Source organism: Numida meleagris, chromosome 17 (genome assembly GCF_002078875.1).
Source record: "Numida meleagris isolate 19003 breed g44 Domestic line chromosome 17, NumMel1.0, whole genome shotgun sequence".
Classification (NCBI taxonomy): Eukaryota; Metazoa; Chordata; class Aves; order Galliformes; family Numididae; genus Numida; species Numida meleagris.
Window position 1 is genome coordinate 3,590,165 of NC_034425.1, and position 20,478 is coordinate 3,610,642.

The 20,478-nt window shown below is 51.9% G+C and overlaps 1 long non-coding RNA gene across 1 annotated transcript; it reads right to left on the reverse strand.

Annotated features, from left to right (window-relative positions):
* LOC110407490 lies at positions 1,212-12,734 on the reverse strand. The gene is made up of 3 exons (XR_002443915.1): positions 12,701-12,734; positions 10,948-11,132; positions 1,212-6,400 (listed from the first exon to the last, which is right to left on the reverse strand). It is a non-coding gene; the product is annotated as an uncharacterized LOC110407490 (long non-coding RNA).

Genomic DNA, 20,478 nt, shown 5'->3' on the forward strand with positions numbered 1-20,478 from the left:
CACAAAAAGTGATGCTTCATGCACCCAGGCTGGTCCGAAGCCACCGGCACGGCTATTGCGTGACCAAGTGTTGGATAGCTTCTATCATCCCAGAGCCCTCATTAGCATCAATTAATTAGCAGTCACAAGGACATTGGGCACCCTGGCTGTGTTCCAGCTGATGGGATTTGCCAAACACAGCAGTTTCCTGTACCCAGGGAGCTTCAGTCCCACTGCAGCCCTAGTTTTGCTTATTGCATGTTCAGCACCCGAACTCACACAGAGCTCGGTACTTGCAGAAAAACATTTCCTCCTCACATTTAGTTGTAGCACTGCTCCAACGTTGGCTGGAGAAGGCGGCTCTTTCCTCTCTCCTACTAAACACAGTTAATTCTTTTATAAATTAACTTGCACAATGTCACAGTACATTACCTCACCTTGAATATTTTTATTCTGAACTTTGCATGGCTGATAAATGGAACGATGTTTGGATTTTCTCTGGGGATATTTTACCCGTAACACAACTTATTAAAATACAGCTGACTGCAGAAGAAACAGCACTTTTTCAACAAGGTCCGGGCTATCCAGTGAAACACAGATAATGAAGAATGGTTTATGGCAAAACTGATAGTTCAGCAGCTAGCATAAAGCCCAGTCCCATGGCTTTGTTTGGTCATTGGAAGGTACCAGGCAAGGAGCTGTGCCCTGGGGTGGGGGTAGCACTGTGTCACCTCAAGGAGTAGCAATGGGCAACATGAGTGACTTCCAAAATCTGCAAAGAAACTCTGATTTTGGCCACCACAGCAAGGCCAAGGCCCAGCATGCCCTGAAGGACCATTTCAGCAGCCAACAAGACAGAGAAAAGCTTCAACCAGAGCGCAGAAGCAGACCTAACTCCTGATGCTCCATACAGATACATCTCATACCCCAAGAGCCGCAGGTGTGTGCCACCACAAACCTCTTAGTGCCAGGGACAGCGGTGGCTCTGGTGGCATCACGGGGCAGGGAGCAGCCCCCAAGCACCCAACCCTACTCCCCCAGGAGATGGGAACCCTCTTGTGTCTCACCATTCATAGCACCTGAGCATTGGGCCATTAACCCTTCTCAACCTGCTGGTCCACAGCTGCCCACCCAAGCAGGGGATTCGTGTTAGAGCTGTCACCCAGGTGTTGGTCCCATTCCATTTCTTTCTCTTCCAGCCCTCCTGCCACTATCGGGAGCATTGCTGGCTGGTACCAGTGGCAGTGGGAAAAAGTAAGTGGTAAGGCAAAAGGAATTAGAGTCATTTGGCCCTATCCCCATCCCTTTACAGATGGATCAAGGAGCCAGGGGGATGCAGCAGGCAGGGAAGGGAGGTGCAGTGTGCCACAGGATGGGGCAGCTCTTCGTCACTGCACACAGCAGATGTCATCAGCAGGAAAACTGCTGTGCTGGGAGGCTTTGGAGGGACCCAGCCCGGGTGACATTCAGGTGACAATCTGGGGTGCTGCAGTGGTTACAGGGCTCTGGTTGGTGATGTGCTGTGCCTTAGTTTCCCCGCTTGTATGCCATATCGAACCTAATTTTCCAGCAGCGTTGGCAGTTCCATGTCAGACATCCACAGAGCAGCGAGGCTGTCTGCAGAGGGGTGTAAATCCTAGTCAAACACTTCTTCTTTCTCTCTCCTGGGAAGATCAGACGCTAATTAGGGCTGACAGCAAACCCATACCTAGCGGGAGGGCAGGGGCAGAGCTCTGCAGCAGCTCCAAGCCCTGTGCACAGCTCCTGGAGGACCTTCCCCTCCCTCCAGCCAATCTCCTTTGCCTCCAGCACTACACCCACTGCTGGGGCAGGGGAAGGTGGCACAGCAGCCCCAGGCCCCACTGCTGTTGAAAGCTCCTTCTTAATTATGAACGATGAACACTTGAAAATCTGACCCGAGGTGGCTGTTGTTGAGTCATCCTCTGTTTAATTGCTTGCAAATATTACACAGTCTCACAGTGTGGGCTGTAAATTACCAGCAAATAAAGTGAGGAAACTGCTTTACAGCTAATAGATTGCTTCTTGGGAAAGTTTGGGATTAAAGACATGGTTCTGTGGGGATGGCAGTGCCTTCTCTGGGGTCGGGCTGTAGGGAGAGGCAAGAGACAAGAGCAGAGGATGCGCAGGGGATGCTGAACTCCTCCGCTCTTTTCCTGCACTTCCACGGGTGGAGGCATCCAGTTCGACTGCTGCAACAGCATCTGTACCACTTGCTGAGAGCCTCAGAAGTGCCAAGTGCTATTTATCAATATTTTCCAATACCCCCTAAGGTGAGTCTTTCTGAAGATTTCAGCATGAGGGTTCGTTAAGTGACTTCAAGTGAAAAGGAAGGAAAAAAAAAAAGAACTCGCTATTCAGTACTGCAGATTTCCCTGGAGGCTTCTGTTATTACCGTCTTCCCAGCGATGAGTGATTTATCCGTGATGCTCCTGCCTTGGTACACACTGCGCAAAGGACTGCTCCTGGGGTGAGCATGGCCCAGCTGCCCCGGAGAGCCCTGAGCTTGGGGTAAAACACGGACATGGGGACATCCCATGGGGACCTGCCCCGGCCCTGGTGGTGGCAGCTCAGCACCACAGCCAGATCCCAAATCACATTAAAATGAGAAATATTTCCAGCCATGGCCAACACCAAGCACTGACTCGGACGCAGTCTGTAGATGGCAAAGAGGAAAGACCATTTCACTTTGTTTCTGTATGGTTTTCTGTAATGCTCAAAGGAAACCCTCCGCCAAAACTCCAGAATGAAGGATTATTAATTGATAAAGAGCCTCTTTCTGTAAAAGCACTCTCTCTACTTTGCAAAGAAATGCAGTCTACAATTAGCAAAGCTTTTTCCTTTGGGTGCCTGCAACCTGAAAAAGCTCAGAAGCCTTTGGGAGGCTGCACTGGGGGTATGTGGGCAGGGGGAGCAGGCTCAGTCCTTCGGATGCTCCAGCAGCAGCTGTGTGTGAATGGAGGATGTTCCAAATCTGCTGTGCTGAGCTCTGAGCATCACTGCGAGCTAATAGGGGATGTGCCCACGGTCTACCCATCCCCGTGTCCCCATTGCTGCCCATTGCATACAGCCAGGAAGGCATTTCCCTGCCAGGAATACCTGGAAGAGAGCAAAAGCAGTGGGGAGGAAGGAAGCTATAAAGCAGAGGAAGCACTTAGTGTTCAAAGCCTCAATACAGAGGTTGGAAAGGAATAAAAGCATATCGAGGTTTTGTTGGCTCCCAGAGCTGCTGTTCTGGCAAAGGTGAGCAAAAACAATAAAAATTCCACCGGTCTTAGCTTTTCCTTGAATACCATCAGGGATTTTCTCAGGAAGAGCCCTGAACAGTGTGAAAATGATAATGGGGAGCATTTCTGTGCCTGCAGGCAGGAAGGAAGCTGCTGTCGCCCCGGTACAGGCTGCAGGAGCTGCCCTTGGAGCAGTGCCGTAAGGAACCACGTCCTTCCCCCATCCTGCTCCCCTCCAGTGCAGCTAATTCCGTATTTCTCTTTCTGGCTGTGCTGCAGAGAGTAATGAATGTGGCTGATTTGCCATCAGATAAATGGCATGCCATTAGCTGCCTGTTTAGAGACCATATTTCCTCTTTGTGATGAGAGCTCAATATCTTTCCAATGAGTTATTACTTGGAGATCTTCTAGACCTGGACTTTAAGTACCAAGCAATTACTGTGTTGTAATTCCAGGGCTGCTTGCCTCCCTGTTAGACACAGCTTCTCGAGCCTCACCAGGTTGACTGGAGGAAGGGTTTTGGGTTTAGGGCTGCAGAAGCTCCTTCCCAGGCTGTCTGGGGCACATCGTCCCCTCATCCCTGTTGGTCTCAGGCACACTCCTTGCAGCTCCAGGGCATTGCCCCTTTTTGCAGAGCAGGAAGAAAACTCTCTTTTCTTTGGGAAAAGCCCTTTGCCTTGGCACAGAGGTCAAGAGCCACACTTGCAGCATTAGCACGGATTTTTGTCCTCCAAGCACTCCACCGGGGCTGGAGGTCAGTGTGGCAATGTGAGCAGGTTTTTTTCAGTTATTATTGGAGTATTTAGAGCATCTGACATTTCCAAGGTCTCAGAGGAGTGGTGGGTGATACTGGAGGCCACATTTGGAGTTGCTTGAACAAAAGGTTCCCAAATTACACTCAATTCCCTCTTTTAAAAATGACATTACAAGAGCACAAGGAGCTTGTTCAACACAAACACAGACACTGCTGCCTTTCCTGGAAAGCTGCTCCGAGACCTGGGAGCAATTAAACCCTGCTCAAGCCCTGAGCACAAATTGCCCAAAGCCAGTGTCCGCCCCGCAGGGCTCAAGGGCTTCTGAGCAACAGCCTTGTCCATGAGAAAGGGTTCAAGGGAAACACAGCAGATCTGAGAAATTACCGCTGTAACATCTAAGGAAAAACACCTAAATTTTGCAAAGGGATCTGGAACTCCCAACATCCCCAAATGCAGGGATGAGAGGCCAAGGGGAGACAGCACACCTAGAGGTATTGGGGTGGACCTGGAGGTATCTTTCTGTTAATGAGCACCTGCAGCTCCTCTGCTTGCAAACCTGCACAGTCACTGCAGGAGATTTACTCTCCAAAATTCTGTTTCTTTCTTATTAAAGAAAACAGCAACAACAAGTGGAAAATTCAGGGCTAAAACTGTTGATGCAGAGTTCAGCTTGCCTAGGGCACCTCCTGCATTTTTAAAGATTTCAGCCTGAAGGAATGAAAAATAAGACAATCCAATGCCCTGTGGAGCTGCCACTGCCTGCTCAGCTCCAGCTCCAAGCATCTCATCTTCCTCTGAGCCTCAGAGCATCCACACTGGGTCCCCAGCAGCCAGCACAGTGGGGTGGCGTGGGATGGGATATGGGATGGGATGCGATGCAGCAGAGGCCAGCTACCCACAACTTCTTCCCAGCCCTGAATAAATAACACGTACTCACTAATGAGGAACTTTAGGAGCAACATCTTGATGAGCAATGAAACACATAACCATGCCTCAGGCGCACATATTTGTCCTAGTAAGTGATAGAAACAGAGTAGTGCTGTCCATCCTTGTGGTCTTGCTGCTCAGCTGCAACTGTCCACGGGATGCCCCCTGCCCAAAATCCAAACACAAAAGAGAAGGGCTGTGAGATAGGAGGTATTTCCACCCCTTGGGTGTGAGTGCGTGGATGGATGGACGAATATAAGAATGGACAGATAGACAGATGAATGAATATAAGGACAGATAGCTGAGTGGATGGATTGATGGATGGATAGACAAATGGACGGATGGATGAATATAAGGATAGATGGGTGGCCACATGGTGAGCACCACAACCCCATCAATTTACCAGGGCAGATGCTCTGTTACAGTAGAAACAGTAAAACTGAGCTATCCAGGGAACTTTTCTCTCTCTCTCCTATTTGCTTTTTGTTTTGGTATCTAATTTAACATTTGAAAAGTGCCTGGCAGGCTCAGTGGTGTGGCCCCAGCCTCTTGCCTGAGGAATCAGCTTGAATCAGAACCACTTTCTATTCTTCCTGTTGCTTTATTCCCAAATCAGTTACAAGGAGGTGTCTGAAAGAGGCCAGGTAGCAGCAACGGTGGCATTTCCAACACTGAGGCTCCAGTTCCTAGGAATTAGAGAATGGCAGAATGGCCTGGAGGAGATATTTCGGCATCCCAAACTGCTGACGTTGAAGTGTATCCAGGAGACCGGGCTAATACTGGAAGTATTTTAAATAGATCAAATAATCAGCGCTTTACAAAGCCGGATTCCTATGTCTGAGGCCTCGGGCAGGTAAGTTCAAGTGTGTTTCCATAGTGTATTAAAAGCGCATTAATGAAGCCCACAGCCTCCGCTTGCGATCTTCAAAAGCTCTCTTGGTTTTGAACTGTAATTGCCCACTGAGAAATGACAAAACAAACAGCAATTACACTGGAAAAGGGATTTTTTTTAAAAAAAATGGTGCCGGTGGGACCAGAGCTCACACAACTGCGCTGGTGATATATACACATTAAACTGTTGCCAATTGCCGGAGAATTGAAAGCGCAGCAGCGTGTGTTGTTGGTGCTTTGGTCCCCAAGCTCGGAGCAACTGCAGTCCCTGGAAAACCCAAATCATTCCCCTGCTCTGCTCCAGCATTTCTGCCTTTCAGGAACGAAGCTAGATGTGCCCAGGCTCTCCAAAAGGCTGAGAGTTTCCCCACCAGCAGGACGTTTTCATTAGCACGGTGCTAATCATTCCCATTTTTTAGTAGGGCAGCACTGTCCCTCTTTACGTGCAATCTGCAGAATTCATTTCCACGAGATAACATGACCCACGCCGGACTCAGTGTGCAGAACACCGCTGACAGCAACACAGGGCCATTTATTTGGTGCGGTATTGTTAAAGTGAAAACAGCAGCCAGGCAGCGGTGGCCAATTACTGTCAGATAGGACCTGCAAATAGGAAAAAATTACCCTTGCTAGGAAGGAGAGAGACAAGTTATGGACTGGATTTGGTGCCGTGGCAAGGCAAATAATAACAATTTCTGTGCTGAGAGAGATTACGGGCTGCCCGCCTGCCAGCTGTAGCTATTGCACCGTAATGTTGGGTTTCTGCTCGTGTGGTTGGAAGGGAAAACCCACTGGGCAAAGAGAAGGGCACCTGTGCTGAGCATGCAGCTCTCCAGGGGTCCCTCCTGCCAGGATCCGCCCTGCAGATGGGATGCTTGGATGCAAAACCTGCACCAGCGCTCCCCATCACCTCAGCCCCACCAACCAACTCACGGTAAAATAATGGAAAAACCTCATTCCCCTGCCCACGAATAAAACTGCAGTAATACATTAATTTTCAAGCCATACAGAATATGAAGATTCGGTACGATAAACTCAGCTTCCTTGTTGCACAGAGCACTTATCTTGTTTAGGAAATCAGTTTTAAATGCATGCTCAGATAAGGTTACATTTTTCTCTACAGTTAACATGTTTTAAATGGTTTTATTTAACTAATAAAAGCCATCTTCGATGCTGGTTTTTAGGTGTTTTAAATTGAAAACCAATTTCCATTCAAATAGACCACGAGGCAAGTTGCAAGCCTAAAATTAATAATAATCACATAAAAAAGGAAACTCGTCATTCCCTATAACACAACACAATAAAATGTAAAAATGAAGAATCCCTGTTAATACACATCCAGCTACATCATTGCCTCAGTAAACCTGCACCCGTTTAGCAAGAAAAAAAAGTTGTCAGGTGTAGGGTAGAAGAAGTAGAGCTGCAGATTAATGGTTGCCACCCAAGAGGAATAAATAAGATGCACCAATGAGAAGCAAGATTAGAGCTGGTGTGCAGACCAAGCAGGATGCTCCCAGGGCTCACGGTGCTTCGTGCTGCTCTCAGGCTTTGGGGAATAGATAGGAAATGTCCAAGGGAACGGTGTGGGACCCGGGGCACCGCAGCCAGGGCGGCATCCTGGGGAGATACCGGGGTAGCAAAAAGCACAAAGGGTCAGAAAAAGTGCAGTTCCTTCCTGGTATTTCCTGTGCTGCCTCTCTTTCAAAACGCTTGTGAGCAAAATGGACCATCTTTCTTTTATGTGCAAGAGAGAGGAACAGCGAGATGCAGCAATAATCTGTCGTTTTCTATTCCGCTGCTCAGCTAGAAGCCTCTAGGGATGGAGGGGAAGGAGAGGGACCTCAAAATAGCGGCAGACTTTGCATGCAGCTGGAGACACTGTCAAGAACAAAGCAAAACCTGGAGCAGAGCAGACACGTCCCTTCCCCATCCCTGTCCCAAAGAAAGGAAGCGCTGCAGGGCTGGGAACTTTGTGCAATGCCCCGGTGGCTTTGAACCCTCCAGAAGCTGGTGGAGTGAGATGGAAAGGGAGCCTGGATAGTGCTGGGTCTGAACAAGAGGCAGTCCCTGCTGCCCAGGGGCTCCATCTGAGCCCTTGTTAGAGAGAGGGGCTGAAAATATCCTGGTTTCCTCTGGGAGCAACATCTGCCGATCATTAGCCAGGCTGCAGGAGGGGAACATCTGCTGCTGGTGGCTGGCAGGTCGGGCTGCTGCTGCCTCTGTTTGGCAGCTGGGGGGAGGGCACATCCCTGCTACTACCACAGCCCTGCCTGCATTCCCCACCATTGTGTCCCCCCACCCTTACAGTGGTCAGAAAACATCAGAGCACACCTTTCCATTCAGACCATGGCAGAAAAACAAAGCACCAGCTCACAAGCATAGAATCACAGAACCATAGAATCATTAAGGCCCGAAGAGGCTACGAAGATCATCTAGTCCAACTCTCAACCCATCCATCCCCACCGCGCCCACCAAACTATGTCCCTCAGTGCAATGATGGAGGCTGTGCTGCAACAGCATCCCACCCAGCTCCAAGCTGCAGCACCTCGGGCTCTTCCTCCAGCTCTTGAGCTGCCTCCAGCAATTGCCCTTCTGGATGGAGCAGGACAATGCCTGGGGGCCTGCAGCTCATGCAGAGGGAATCCCCAGGGTGGGATGAGCTCAAATGCGATTGCTGGCTCTCAGTTGCTTGTAACCTCTCCATTGCACACATAGTCGGAGGAAAGCAGCCCCTCTGGGTGTTTGCCACATTTGCCCTTTCCAGTTTGTTGCTGGAGCAAAATGCTCAAGGCTGAGCTGGGAGGAAGTAGAGAGGCAATGGGAAATGAGCAGGATCAAACTCAACTGACCTCAGCAGCCTGCACCGTGATGCCTTGAGGGGAAAACGGGTGAAATCAAGGATGCTGAAATAAAACCCGCCTTTCTATGAGCCCAAAGCCTTAGAAGGTGGCTCAGCCTAAAAGGTATAGCACAAGCCAGCAGCAAGGAGACGACCCCAGCCTCCTGCAAGCCAGCCCCTCATCCTCATCAGACACTACCAGCCCTCCTCCCCTCTCCACACCATCCTCCTGCCCCCAGCAGAGGCGATGCCCCACATCCCAGCAGCGTTTGGTGCCTGCTCTCAGCAATATCTAAGTCCTACCATTGCCCTGTTAAACCGAACAAGGAGCAATCAGAAAGAAAGCCATGGCAGAAGAGTGTTTGCAAAGCACCAGCAACACATGTCCTGGGTCCTGGCTGAGCTTTGTCTACACTAGAAAGCAGCCAGCTCCAGGCTTTCTTTGTCTCGACAATAAACAAGTGCTAAGGCTAAGTGCAGCCCCGCGCTGCCAAGGGGTATAAATTGGCACCTATTAGCCAGCCTCGAAATAACTCTAACTTGTTTGACATAATGAGGTGATTAAATCAGCATGAGAAGTTCTGCTGCTTGGAGCCAACAGGACACGACGATTTAAATCACACTGCAAACCCCCACTGCAATTAGAGGAAGGACAGAGCAGGGCTTCAGGAGGGACATGGCCACACAGGCTTTGTTAATCACACTGTGCCATGCCAGCAGTGAACCTGGATGGATCCACAGCCCAGCCACCTTCATTAGCACTCCCAAGGCTTGGGAAACACAAAGATTACCTAATGTGCATGGTTTCACCCATTTTTCACACCCTGCAAAGACATTAGAGCATACAAGGACACTGCAGCAAGGGATGCCAGCACTAGAGAACCACCTGCCACCAGCTCCCACACTGCTGCCAGCGTGTTCTCCTGCTTGTAAGCTCTTGCTGAAGAAACCCAATGCATGGAAGCTGCTGTTGGAGCAGAGGGAGTCCAGAAGGGTGGGCTCTGGGCTGGTGGTGAAGAGCGTTTCAGCAGAGTTTGCTTTTGCTTCACCAGATGTAGGAAAATGAGCAGAGAAGGCACTGCATGGTGCATAGGTTTGGCAATGAATGAAGATCACCTGTGCTGGTGCAGAGCATCTCCATACCACACTGCAGGAGAGCACGAACACATGGGTGAGTGCTCCTGAAAGCAGCCTTCTGCCAACCCCGACCAGCAGAATATGCCCAGAATCTGTGGGGAGCACCCAGACCCTGAGCTGGAGGCCTTCAGGGATCCCAGATCAGTGTAGCTCTGCAGAGCTCTTGGTGGCTGCTCCCCTGCACTGGTATCTCTGTGCCCCACATGCACACTCCCAGCAGGTTGCTGGTGACCTTCAGTGGGCTGCCTCTCTTGGCCAACTTAGGCATGCAAATAGCAGGATGTTAAATCTTTGGCAGGGACTGAGGGTAATGAGGGTTTTGAAATCCAATAGTCCCTAAACACTTCGAGGCACTGCCTTTGCCTTTCTATCTTCATGCTTTGAGGACAAATCATTCCTTACAATCTGTGTTGCCATACCCTCTCGCCTGAACTCCAGAGAGGGATTTCAACTAGGTCTAGTACATAGTATGGTCATTTGTCATAAGATTATTTTTGTTCATTTATCTCCATTCTGCCTTTTAAAGTCCTTTTCTCGTGCACTACTTCGGCCAAATTCCCAATTCCCTGAATTTATTATCACTATAAAATGGTTGCCTGCTCCACAGCATGACCTAGACACGCACCCCACCGTGATGCTTTAGAGGCCTTCGTCTGTTCCTATGGCAACTGGAAAAAGAGGCAGCACAGCAGCCAGCTCGGGGCCGGATCCTGCACGGACATTACACCTCTGCCCAAGGTTGCAGGAGGCCAGAAGCAGCCATGGGACAGGTGATGACAGGATGAACAGGGCAGAACCACACCTGTGTGGGGTCTGCTGGTCTCCTGCCACCTTGTAGCTGGGTTTCCTGGCTTTTCCTTGAAGGTGGGCTGGATTGAGCCAGTAGGATTCCCACGGGTAGCAGGACATGGCTGGAACTATGGGTGCATGGATGTCTTTTCTCTCCAAACCAGCCAACAAAGAACTCCTTTTGTGAGATCTACTGCCTTTAGACCTGTCAGTAGATTCATGCCTTTGCTTTTATTTACTGATCTTATTCCTTTTTAATCCTTCATTACTCAATTCCCACCTCAGCCCTTCCATCACCCCTCCCAGTATCCAGCTGGAGCTGGCAGGCCCTCTGATTGCTGCAGTAACCCCATTTATACTTCCCAAATGTTGGCAGACATCTCACCTGGGAAATCAGCACAGCAGGCTCCACTCTTGCTTCTGACACCACCACTATTTTGTTTTCCCACCCATTGTTGGCCCCCCTCAGGCTTCTTCCTCTGTGTTGAGCAGTGAGAACCGAGCTGCAAGGAAGCAATAAGCTCTGCCATCCCATCATCACTCTGTGCTGCAGCTCCTGGAGGCACAAAACTAACAACAAGGAGGGAATGAGGGAACAGCATGAAGCTGCATCAGTGGACAGTCAGGCCAGAGCTCGGGGAGCACTGGGACACTGCTCTCAGCCATAAGGTTTGGGTGGTGCTGTGCGGGCCGGAGGCTGGACCCAGTGCTCCTTGCAACTCGGGGCATCCTCTGAATCTAAAAAGCAGAACCCTAGGATGTGGCTTTCAATCCCCTGTGGCTTGTCCCAGGCAGCACCATGTGCACGGCTGTGGGCATCTCCCACAGCACCCCCTGCTCTCCTTAAGAACTGGGAAAACAGCACAGAAGTGGCTCTGAGTGAAGGAGCAGGTCTGGCATCACCACTCCCAGGGGCATTTCCTGCATTTCCCAGTTGAAAACCCAACACCCAAATCTACCAGCTTGCATTCAACACTTCTCTGAAGAGGCAAAGGAGGAGAAGGGGAGGAATGAAAGAAACCACCCTGCACAGGAGCATCCTGGCTGCGCATTTACACAACCCTGTTGCTTTTGATTTGGAACTTCTTTAAAATTAATTTTCCGATGACAAAAGGCAGAGCTGATCCAGGCAGCACCTCAAGCAACTTGCCCAGTGCCATGGGTTCCCGTGCCAGATGGCACTGAGCACTCGAGATAGATGAGAAATGCATTTCCTCCATGTGTGGCCGAGCAGTTATGACACACTGGCAGCAGTGCTGGGCGCAGCAGCCTCTGCTTGTTGCCATCTGGCAGCCATAGCACGGGGAGGAGCTGGGGCAGGAGGTGAAGGAGAGCACAGCCTGTATGTGTGCCTGCTTGGGGGAAGGGGAAGGAGGTTCAAGTGCCAGCAGGAGCTGGCAGGGAGCATAGAACTGCATCCCAACAACACATGAACACGTTGGGCTTTTGGTGCTGGGGTGCACCAAGAACCAGAGTGGGCACCACCAATTTGGGTCAGATGTTGACCAAACCCGACTGGGAAGTAGCCTTATTCCCCAGAATTTGCATTGGATTTCTGCTCAGCAGCGTGGGGCTGCAGGAAGGGCCCCATCCAAAGGCCTTCTGATTTAGGTCAAGGAAGAGATGGACACAATCACCTCCATTCACCAGCACATGGGGTCACAGTGGGTGGGGAAGGACCCTGCCCCAAGTCAGAGACATCGTGGGGCTGTGCCCATGCCAAGCAGCAACATCTCCATCATGACAGCATTGATATTTCCCAGCCACGCTTCTAAACATGAGAAACAGTGCTACCTGTGCCCAGGCTCACTGGTTTCTCATTTCACAGTGCAATTTGGAGAAATACTGAGAGAATTCACAGAAATTCAGAGAGGGCGAGCCCTGAGCGCTTCCTGAGCACCACAGCCAGCAGTTCTGCACGTCCCTGTTTTGTGATAAAACCCAGTGCAGCACACAGAAGGAGCCTGCTGCTTTCTGAAAGGCTTTTAAAAACCTTTGTCTGATGCACAGACCATTGTTAAAAAGCTCCAAGATGGTTCTGCTAGCACATCTCCACAGCCCATCCCTCCCTGACCTCCCAAAGCTGCAGCCCTTTGTACAAGGCACATATGCAGAAATCAAGGAAAGAAGCTGCTTACCTTTGGAAGGCCTCAGGTGTACAGGGATCTCCAGCAAGATCCCCTTACCTCCACTGCCAACCCTTAAATGAGGGCTGGGAAGGGGTGGATCCTGGCTCCACCCCTTCCTATCACTCAGGTGCTCTGCATGCACCTGAGCTCCCCTGGGTTGGCGCTGCCTTCCCACCAGGTGCTCAATCACTGCTTCAAGCTGCGACGCAGCATTTCCACTACAAGCATCCGGGACCCGAGCCCTGGACTGGACCCAGGACCTGAACTGAAAGCGTTTGCTCTCTCTTCTCCAGAAGCAGTTCAGCCCTCTGCAGAGGAATGCGCGAGGTCTTCATAAATTTCAGCACTGTCCAGAGGGCAGCGTGATTGGAGCGAGCACCCTGACCGCGAATCCATCAACCTCTTCACAAAAGAATCAATTGTTATGTGCTTGTAGCTGTGGGGGGATTATTGTTGACCCAGTGAAACCATAAATAGAAGCAGTGCTGGCAAAGGCCGTGCTTTCACCCGGCTGCTCTCTCTCTTCCCATCCCTGTCTTTGGAAGGTGGCTGCTTGCACTGCAGCAGCGTGGAGCAAACCCCTGGGCTGCACTCTGAGCATTGTTTGGTTGGAGGCAGAGCTGCATCTCCTGCCCAGGGAGCACGACCTGGCTGTGCTTGTGTGGGCACCAGCACGGCACAGTGCATGGCATCACTGCGCCCTGCAGCATCTTCCTCACACTCACTTAACAAATCCTTACAGCTGCGCTTCTTTTCTGCCCTGCACCCACAGGCTCGTTGCTCCCAAGTCAAGCTGTGCTGTTACGCACAGGGGATCAAGCAAAGCACGCGTTTCTGCAATGAGTGAGCTCATAGTTGAAGTCACTGCACTGTTGTAGGCACTGGCATCATCCAGTTCTGCCCTGAGTACGCCCTGAGCCCCTTTGTATGGGCTCCCAACACCTGCACACGTGGGTGCACAGAAGAAGTACAAACTGACAAGATGACATTTGGAAGCAGGATCAGGAGTCTGGAGGCTCTGGCACAAATCTGGCTCTCAGGGCCCTTCCTGCCCTCTTACCTTCCAGGACATCCCATAGGAAGAGCAATGGAGTCCCTCCTCAGCAAACAGCACAAAGAAAATGCTCCTCCTTTGGCTTCACGATGCATCCTGCCCAGTGCAAGGCAGAAGCATGGGCTGTGCTGAGAGCTGCCCCCTGGGCAGTGCCTGCTGCCTGCCGGGCTGCATCCAGCCGCTGTCTTCCTTGGGCCATTCTCTTTCCTCTCCAGCAAAGGAGACTGTGGGAACGTTTCTGCCATACAAAAGCAGGCTGTGGAGCTTTGAGAAGGCTGCGGATGAAGACAAACATGAAGGGAAATTCCTTCATCCCGTTGGCTTTGGGGAGCATCCCCATTGCTGTTCCCATTTCCTCCCACGTGGGGACACACCGCTGCCTCCCACCAGAACATCCGCAGCTCTCCAATGGATCCCACAGGAGCAGGGCAAGGTGCAGATGTGTAAATATAAGAGGAACAAAACCAGATTTCCCGGCCCCATCTCCTGCTCAGACACCCCTCTCTCTGCAAGCCTCATGAAATCTAGGTCATTTCAGAGGGATTATTTTGCAAAAGTGGAAAATCATCTTGACAGCTTCCAACTACCCCACTTGGGCAGGTTTCTGGAACCAGGAGCCGTGGAATGACTTTTTGTCTTTATAATCTACTGAAGTGAAATCAAAGCTAAGCCATAAATAAAATAAAATGCCCCGAATGATTCGCGGCTGAGATCCACGCGCTCCCCCTGCACGCCGGGTGAGGTCTCACCCCAGCCAGCAGTGTCAGAATGGATGAACCGAGTCCTTTAAACCATCCCTTCTCTCATCCATGCTTCTCATTTAAGCCACGTGTAAGATATTTCCAGCTCAGCTGACAGAACTCTGAGGAGAGCCGGTCCCACCCCAGGATCTGCTGATGCTCTGCTTAAGATGTGGGAAGGAGAAATGTCTGCACTCATCCCCGTGGCCCCACCACACCGATGGTTCCCTTCCCCACTTTGTAAGGAGCCCTGGCCGCTGCTGTTTGCTTACTGCCTTGCTGCAGGCAGGTTTGCTTCTTAATGAAGTTGTTGAAATCAGCTGTAAATAGCAGCAGCAACTTGCTTTTCTGGCAAAACTTGCATTTCCCTGAGCCCTTAGTTGATGCTGGTTGCTGAAGGCCTACCTTGCCCCCAGCAATGCTTCCCCCCATGGCATGGGGCAGGAGTGAGCCCGCACCTTGCTGTCCCATTGGGTCCCATGGCCACGGGGCGATGCTGGGGAGGAGCTGATGTGCTGAACATCAGCCAGCCCTGATCCATGCGCTCTGCCAAGACTCCAGCTTTTTTTGCTATATTTAAACAGCTCTGAAAGCACTTTCGACCTCAGCAGCCTCATTCCTCCGTAAAGGTACTTCTGAACCACGCTGCGCTGCACCAAAGTAATTAAAAGTGAGGCCAAAACCTTCCCAGGGAATTCAGAACGCAGCTGAGGCTGCAGGTCTAATGGACCTACGTGCACTCAGAGAAAGCCCCAGTTCCAGCTTCCCCCATAGCCCCATAAAATGCTCTGCAACCTCACTGTGCCTCGGTTTCCCCACGTATACCCTAAGGGACAGCAGCACGTCACTGCCCCCAGCAAGCAGCCCTGGGCATGGGGGTGGGCTCCGTCATCCCCAGCTCTGCTCCCTGCAGCGGAATCGATGCTGGTCCCAGGAGGAACAGCTGAGACAGCGAGCATCATCCAGCCCTCCTTTCATTAATTTCTCTTGAATAATTAAACCCTGGGATGTTAATACTTTCTACTCGAAAACTCAAATCGCAGTGTTTGTAATTACTGTTTTATTGGAACATTAAAAATTAAAGGGCATCCCAAGGTTGTCGTCGTTCACGGGATCCTCCTCCCTGCCCCGTGATGCCCTGTGTGCTCCCATCCCTCCCTTCCCTGCTGCTTTATCCCATCACAAGCAGAGATGCTCGGGCTCTGGATCTGGATCTGCGAGCATTCCCAGCCCTGCAGAAATGAGGATGTGCCAGTGTGAGGACATCCTGATGGGGATGACATCCCAGCGGATGGCTTCCAGAGTCCCCCAGCGATATTCTGGGAAGGCAAACAGCCACGAAGCCCAAACAGGAGGTGCGCTATGGCTCTGGGTGGGGAGGAAGAGCCATTCAGTGCTATTTGTGGCCCGGCCCCGCTGGATGTCCCCCCGGCAGCAGCTCGTGCCTGGTTTCCGCCCTCAGTTTATTGTTCTACACGATTTGCAGCGCTGAGCACCAGAACGCCGCGTGGCTGAGAGCCCAGAGACAGCTCTGCTCCCCACCAGCCCACGTTGCTCCACTTTGGGATGCTGAGTTCCCCAGTTTGGGGTTTGTGCCCCCCCTCCCCTGGAGCCTGTTTGGAGGACACAGCAGGGCTCAGCATCCCTGCATCCCACCTGTCCCATGCCACAGGGACCCACACCATCCTCGCCATGGGGACAGCCCCACAGGATGGTCCCCCAGAGATCCCCACTGGTTCCCATAGCAGCTGGCACTCCACTGGCTCACCCATTGCTATGGCAACAAGGCTTCTCCCTCCCCATCTGCAGCACTGGGGGGTTCCCATGGCAGCTCCCCCCCAACGAAGAGCATCCCCCCAACTCCCCCAGAAGCAAACAGCACAACTCCTGCATCTGGCCGAGCAGTTGGATGTGGGCACGAGCCTGCTGCTCACACAGGGGATGGATGCTCTCCTACCCCATCATGATACAACCCTAACTTTCCTTCCTGCTGCCACCCCCCTCCCACCCCTCCCTGGCGCCTTCCCGCTGCTCACAGGTGTGCAGACGCAGAGCCTGGTGGCACTCTGCTCTCTCTCCAAGCCGTGTTGCACAGCATCCCTCTGCTCGGAGAAGGAGGCAAGCTTTGTGAAAATGAGGCTTGGCGGATGCAGACGAATTTTGTTCTACCGTCCTGCCGAGGATTCTGAGCCAGTCACCAGCAGGGGACTGCCAGCACTGCCGGGCTCCTCGAGGTTTTGTTCTCCCATTCAGCAGCGCTTGGTGCCAGCCCCAGGGGGAGATGCTGGAGCACAGTGTGTGCTTTCCCAGGGCAGCACCTTTCTCTTCTGGGCTACCACAGCCAAAGCAGCAGCGATGTCGGGGCCATGAGGGCTGTGCCCCCCACCCCCCACCATGGATGGGACCAGACCCCGCGATGGGATCCCTGCCCCTATGGGGCTGTGCCTGATCCCAGGCTGCATAGCTCCGTGCCCTCAGTTTTCACGATGAAGTTAAGATAGTGAAGCTGTTGCTTGGGGTGGAAAGATGATTAACAGCCGCCATCCCAATTAAGAGTTTCTAATTGGGATTAATTCGCAAAGTTAATTAAGCGTGGCAATCTGTTGCCTCCCAGATTTCTCTTACCAACTTGTTGCTCCCCAGCCCTCGCACCGCTGGGAGGGCACAGGGCGCTTCGGGTGAGGACATCACTGCTGGGCTTCTCTGTCAGCACTGCTTTTGGGGGCTGTGTCTGTACAAACGATGCCCCGGTGGCAATCAGGCACCGCGCCCAGCGAGAAGCCTGCAGCTCTTCCTATTAGTATCCTCAACATCTCATGAAGACTAATTCCTGCAATTAATGGATTAAATCAACAACCCCCCCGTGCTCGGTGAGGCTGAGCCAGCTGCACTGTGGCAAAATGCACGGACATCACCTTCAGGAGGGAGAGGGGGAGAATGGGACTGGGGGAAGTCAGGAGCAGATCAGATGGGCAAGAGCTGCAATGCAACGTTCAGCAAAACAAATCCCCAACTGGCTGCACCTCCATGCAAGCTGCAAAGCCCCTACTCATTTCTTAGAGATGCTGTCGGATGCCTTGAATCCTTAGATGAAAGGAACTCAATTAGGGCAGATCGCAGTTGCCTGCTTTCTGGCTTGCATTTATAGAAAGGCTGAGAGGTCTGGTCGCTCTTTCTCCAAACAGGAGCTGAAAATAAGGACCTCCCTCTAATTTTTCCCCCTTCCCAGAGGATTTGGTCCCAGGGCTGGGGATGCTCCATCCCCCACAGTAGGTGCTGGGGCAGAAGCTGCATCCTCAGCAGTTCTGCTCCGCTTTGCCCGTGGATCATTGGTATTTCTTTGCTTTCCTGGGGAATGGCATTGAATAGGCTCTTATCTCTCCTGAGAAAATATTGATCCGGGGTTTTAATGGCTTCCCATTAACGAGCCACAATGGATGTCATGGGGAAGGATGGCTCCATCTGATAAGAAATGGAACACTGAGCTTCAAAAGGGGCTTTCACCCCCTCCACAAATTCTGCCAGAAGAAAAAAAATAAAGAAAGAAAAAGAAAATGAAAAAAGAAAGAAAGAAAAAAACCCAAAGATTTCACTGCTCTTTTCACTCAGTTGCTCTGAGGACAGATTTTCAATTTGTTCACTTCCCTCACGGCTCCGCTTTGCCGAAGGGAGCAAGGGATGAGGCAGGGAGATGGGAGATTCAATACATCGCTGTATGTTGGGAAGTCTTTCTAAAGGGAAAAAAAAATCATAAGAAAGGCCCCGAAAAAAAAGACAAAAAAGGCATGACACGGGGGAGACGGGACTCAATTAAAGCAAGACCTTGAAATACACGGCCAGCAGTGCGGAGCGCGGGTCCATTAGGCATTGCTGTCAGGCAGCGTGCCGTGGTTAACGGAGCTGCGTGGCAGCTAGATCCATCACCTGGGGAAATAAACAACGCTGCTTACATCTTCAGCAGCTCCTTGATCTGGTGATAAACCCGTGAGGGGAAATAAATGGGCTTCTCTTCCCCAGACTGTCCACATCGGGATGCAATTTGCCGTTTCACCTGGCTGCTGATAAGCGGGGGATTGGGAGGGAAAAGCCGCTTAACGATTTCCTAATAAAGCCCCGGATAAGTGGAGCAGCCCTATTCCCTCCATCCCGGGGTGACTGACAGCACAGACAACTGCTCCATGCAGCTGGGCATCTGCGGGACATGGTGCTGGGCCAGCAATGGGACACTGCTTGGGGATACCTCATCCCTGGCACCCATTTTGGCAAAAAAGTGGGCAATTTGGGCAAAACCCAAAGCTCCTCTCAAAGCCCGGTAGCCCACTGTATGGGAGCCAGGTGCCTGCAGCTGGGGGGAAATAGGGTCCTCGTGTAAATCACTGCACCCCAGAGCCTCCCCGCTGCCCCTGCGCTGGGTTTCGGGTGAGCAGACCCGTCCCCAGCAGCCAGGGCTGCGCTGGCATCTCCCCGTGGCATTTCCAGTTTGATTTTATTCTTAGTCCTGACAGTTTTTCTTTCCCCCCACCTGCCCCTCCCACTGGGGATTTATTCTTTGTAATTAGCTGCGGTAATTAGAATCTCTTTCACGTGGCAGCGCTTCGGCTTCCCCATACATCTCTTCTGTGCTCCTAAATGATAAAACATGAAATGAATGCCTGCGTCACGCTCAGGTCTCCCCTCCAGATGGAATGGTGTCCTGCCCAGGCTGCACTGCCGTGACCATCACCCGAATGGGAACGCTGTCCCTGGATCCCACCAGCTTCCCAACGTGTCACTATTTACCATGACAGTGGCTGAGATGAGTGAGCCAGCTCCTATTTCAGCTTGGAGGGAAAGTCTTTAAGGTCGGAAAAACCAATAACATCACCCAGTCCAACCCCAACCTCCCCCACGTGCCCACTGACCACATCCCTCAGTGCCACATCTCCACGGTTCTGGAACACCTCCAGGGACAGTGACCCCAGTGCACCACCAGAGGAAAGGTGCCAGGGAAAGGCACGAAGGATTGGTGTTTGGCTCTGCAAAGAGAGGCTTCCACAGCTTTTATTTACACACACGCCTGCTGCAAGACACACAAATTACTTAATCAATCCTTTCCCTCGTCGGCGTCACCGGCTGCTTGGAGGCTGCCTGCGAGACATTGCTCTGAAGGTGACAAATAGCTCCAGGATGACAGCACCAGCTCCAGGCCAGGGGATGGCGAGAGCAGCAAAATGGGGCTGAAATGGGGCTGTGCTCATCCTGCTGAGCCCCTGCTCAGCCACCCTGAGCCAGGCGGGGACAGTGCTCCCAGGTGACATGTTCAGTCCTGGGTGAGGGGTTATTCCATGCATGGAGCAAGTGTCCAATCTGTAGCTCACAGCTGTGTTTTTATCTGCTCCTGAGCAGCAGGGACCTCGCAGCACTGCTCCATGAGAATACCCCCCCAAACCCAACCAACCTGTTCACCGCAGGTCCCACTAAGCCAGCAGGACTGCATGCTAGGAGCAGCACCAAACACTTCTCTAAAAGGAGATGATGAGCTTAAAGAGAAGCTAAAGAAGCAAAGATGCTGCATGGAGCTCTTGGCCTGGAGCTCACCTTCTCTCACAGCTGCTCGGGAAGGCAGGGGCTGCAGCGCTGGGGGGATGCAGGCACAATAATGCTGTCACAGCTGCTCTGCCTTACAATTGCCCCTACTTTTACCCCATGCCAGTAACATGCCAGCTGCTGCAGCACCTCCCCCTGCCTCAAACAAGGAGCAGCATCGTGCCACCACCGACACACTGGTGCACAGCACCCTGCACAGCCCTGAGCCCAGCATCCCTCCGGAGCCCTGCACAGTGCTGCTCAGCCCCAGCCTTGCACTGCAGGCTGAGCCCCTGCTGCATGCACCCATCGCAGCCACTGCCCTTTGGTTTTGCCCTCTCCGGCCAAGAAAGGGGCCAAGGAAGTGTCCCCCAGCACAACCCAAGAACTCCAAGAAGGGCTGGATGTTTTTTTCCCTTTTAATTCAC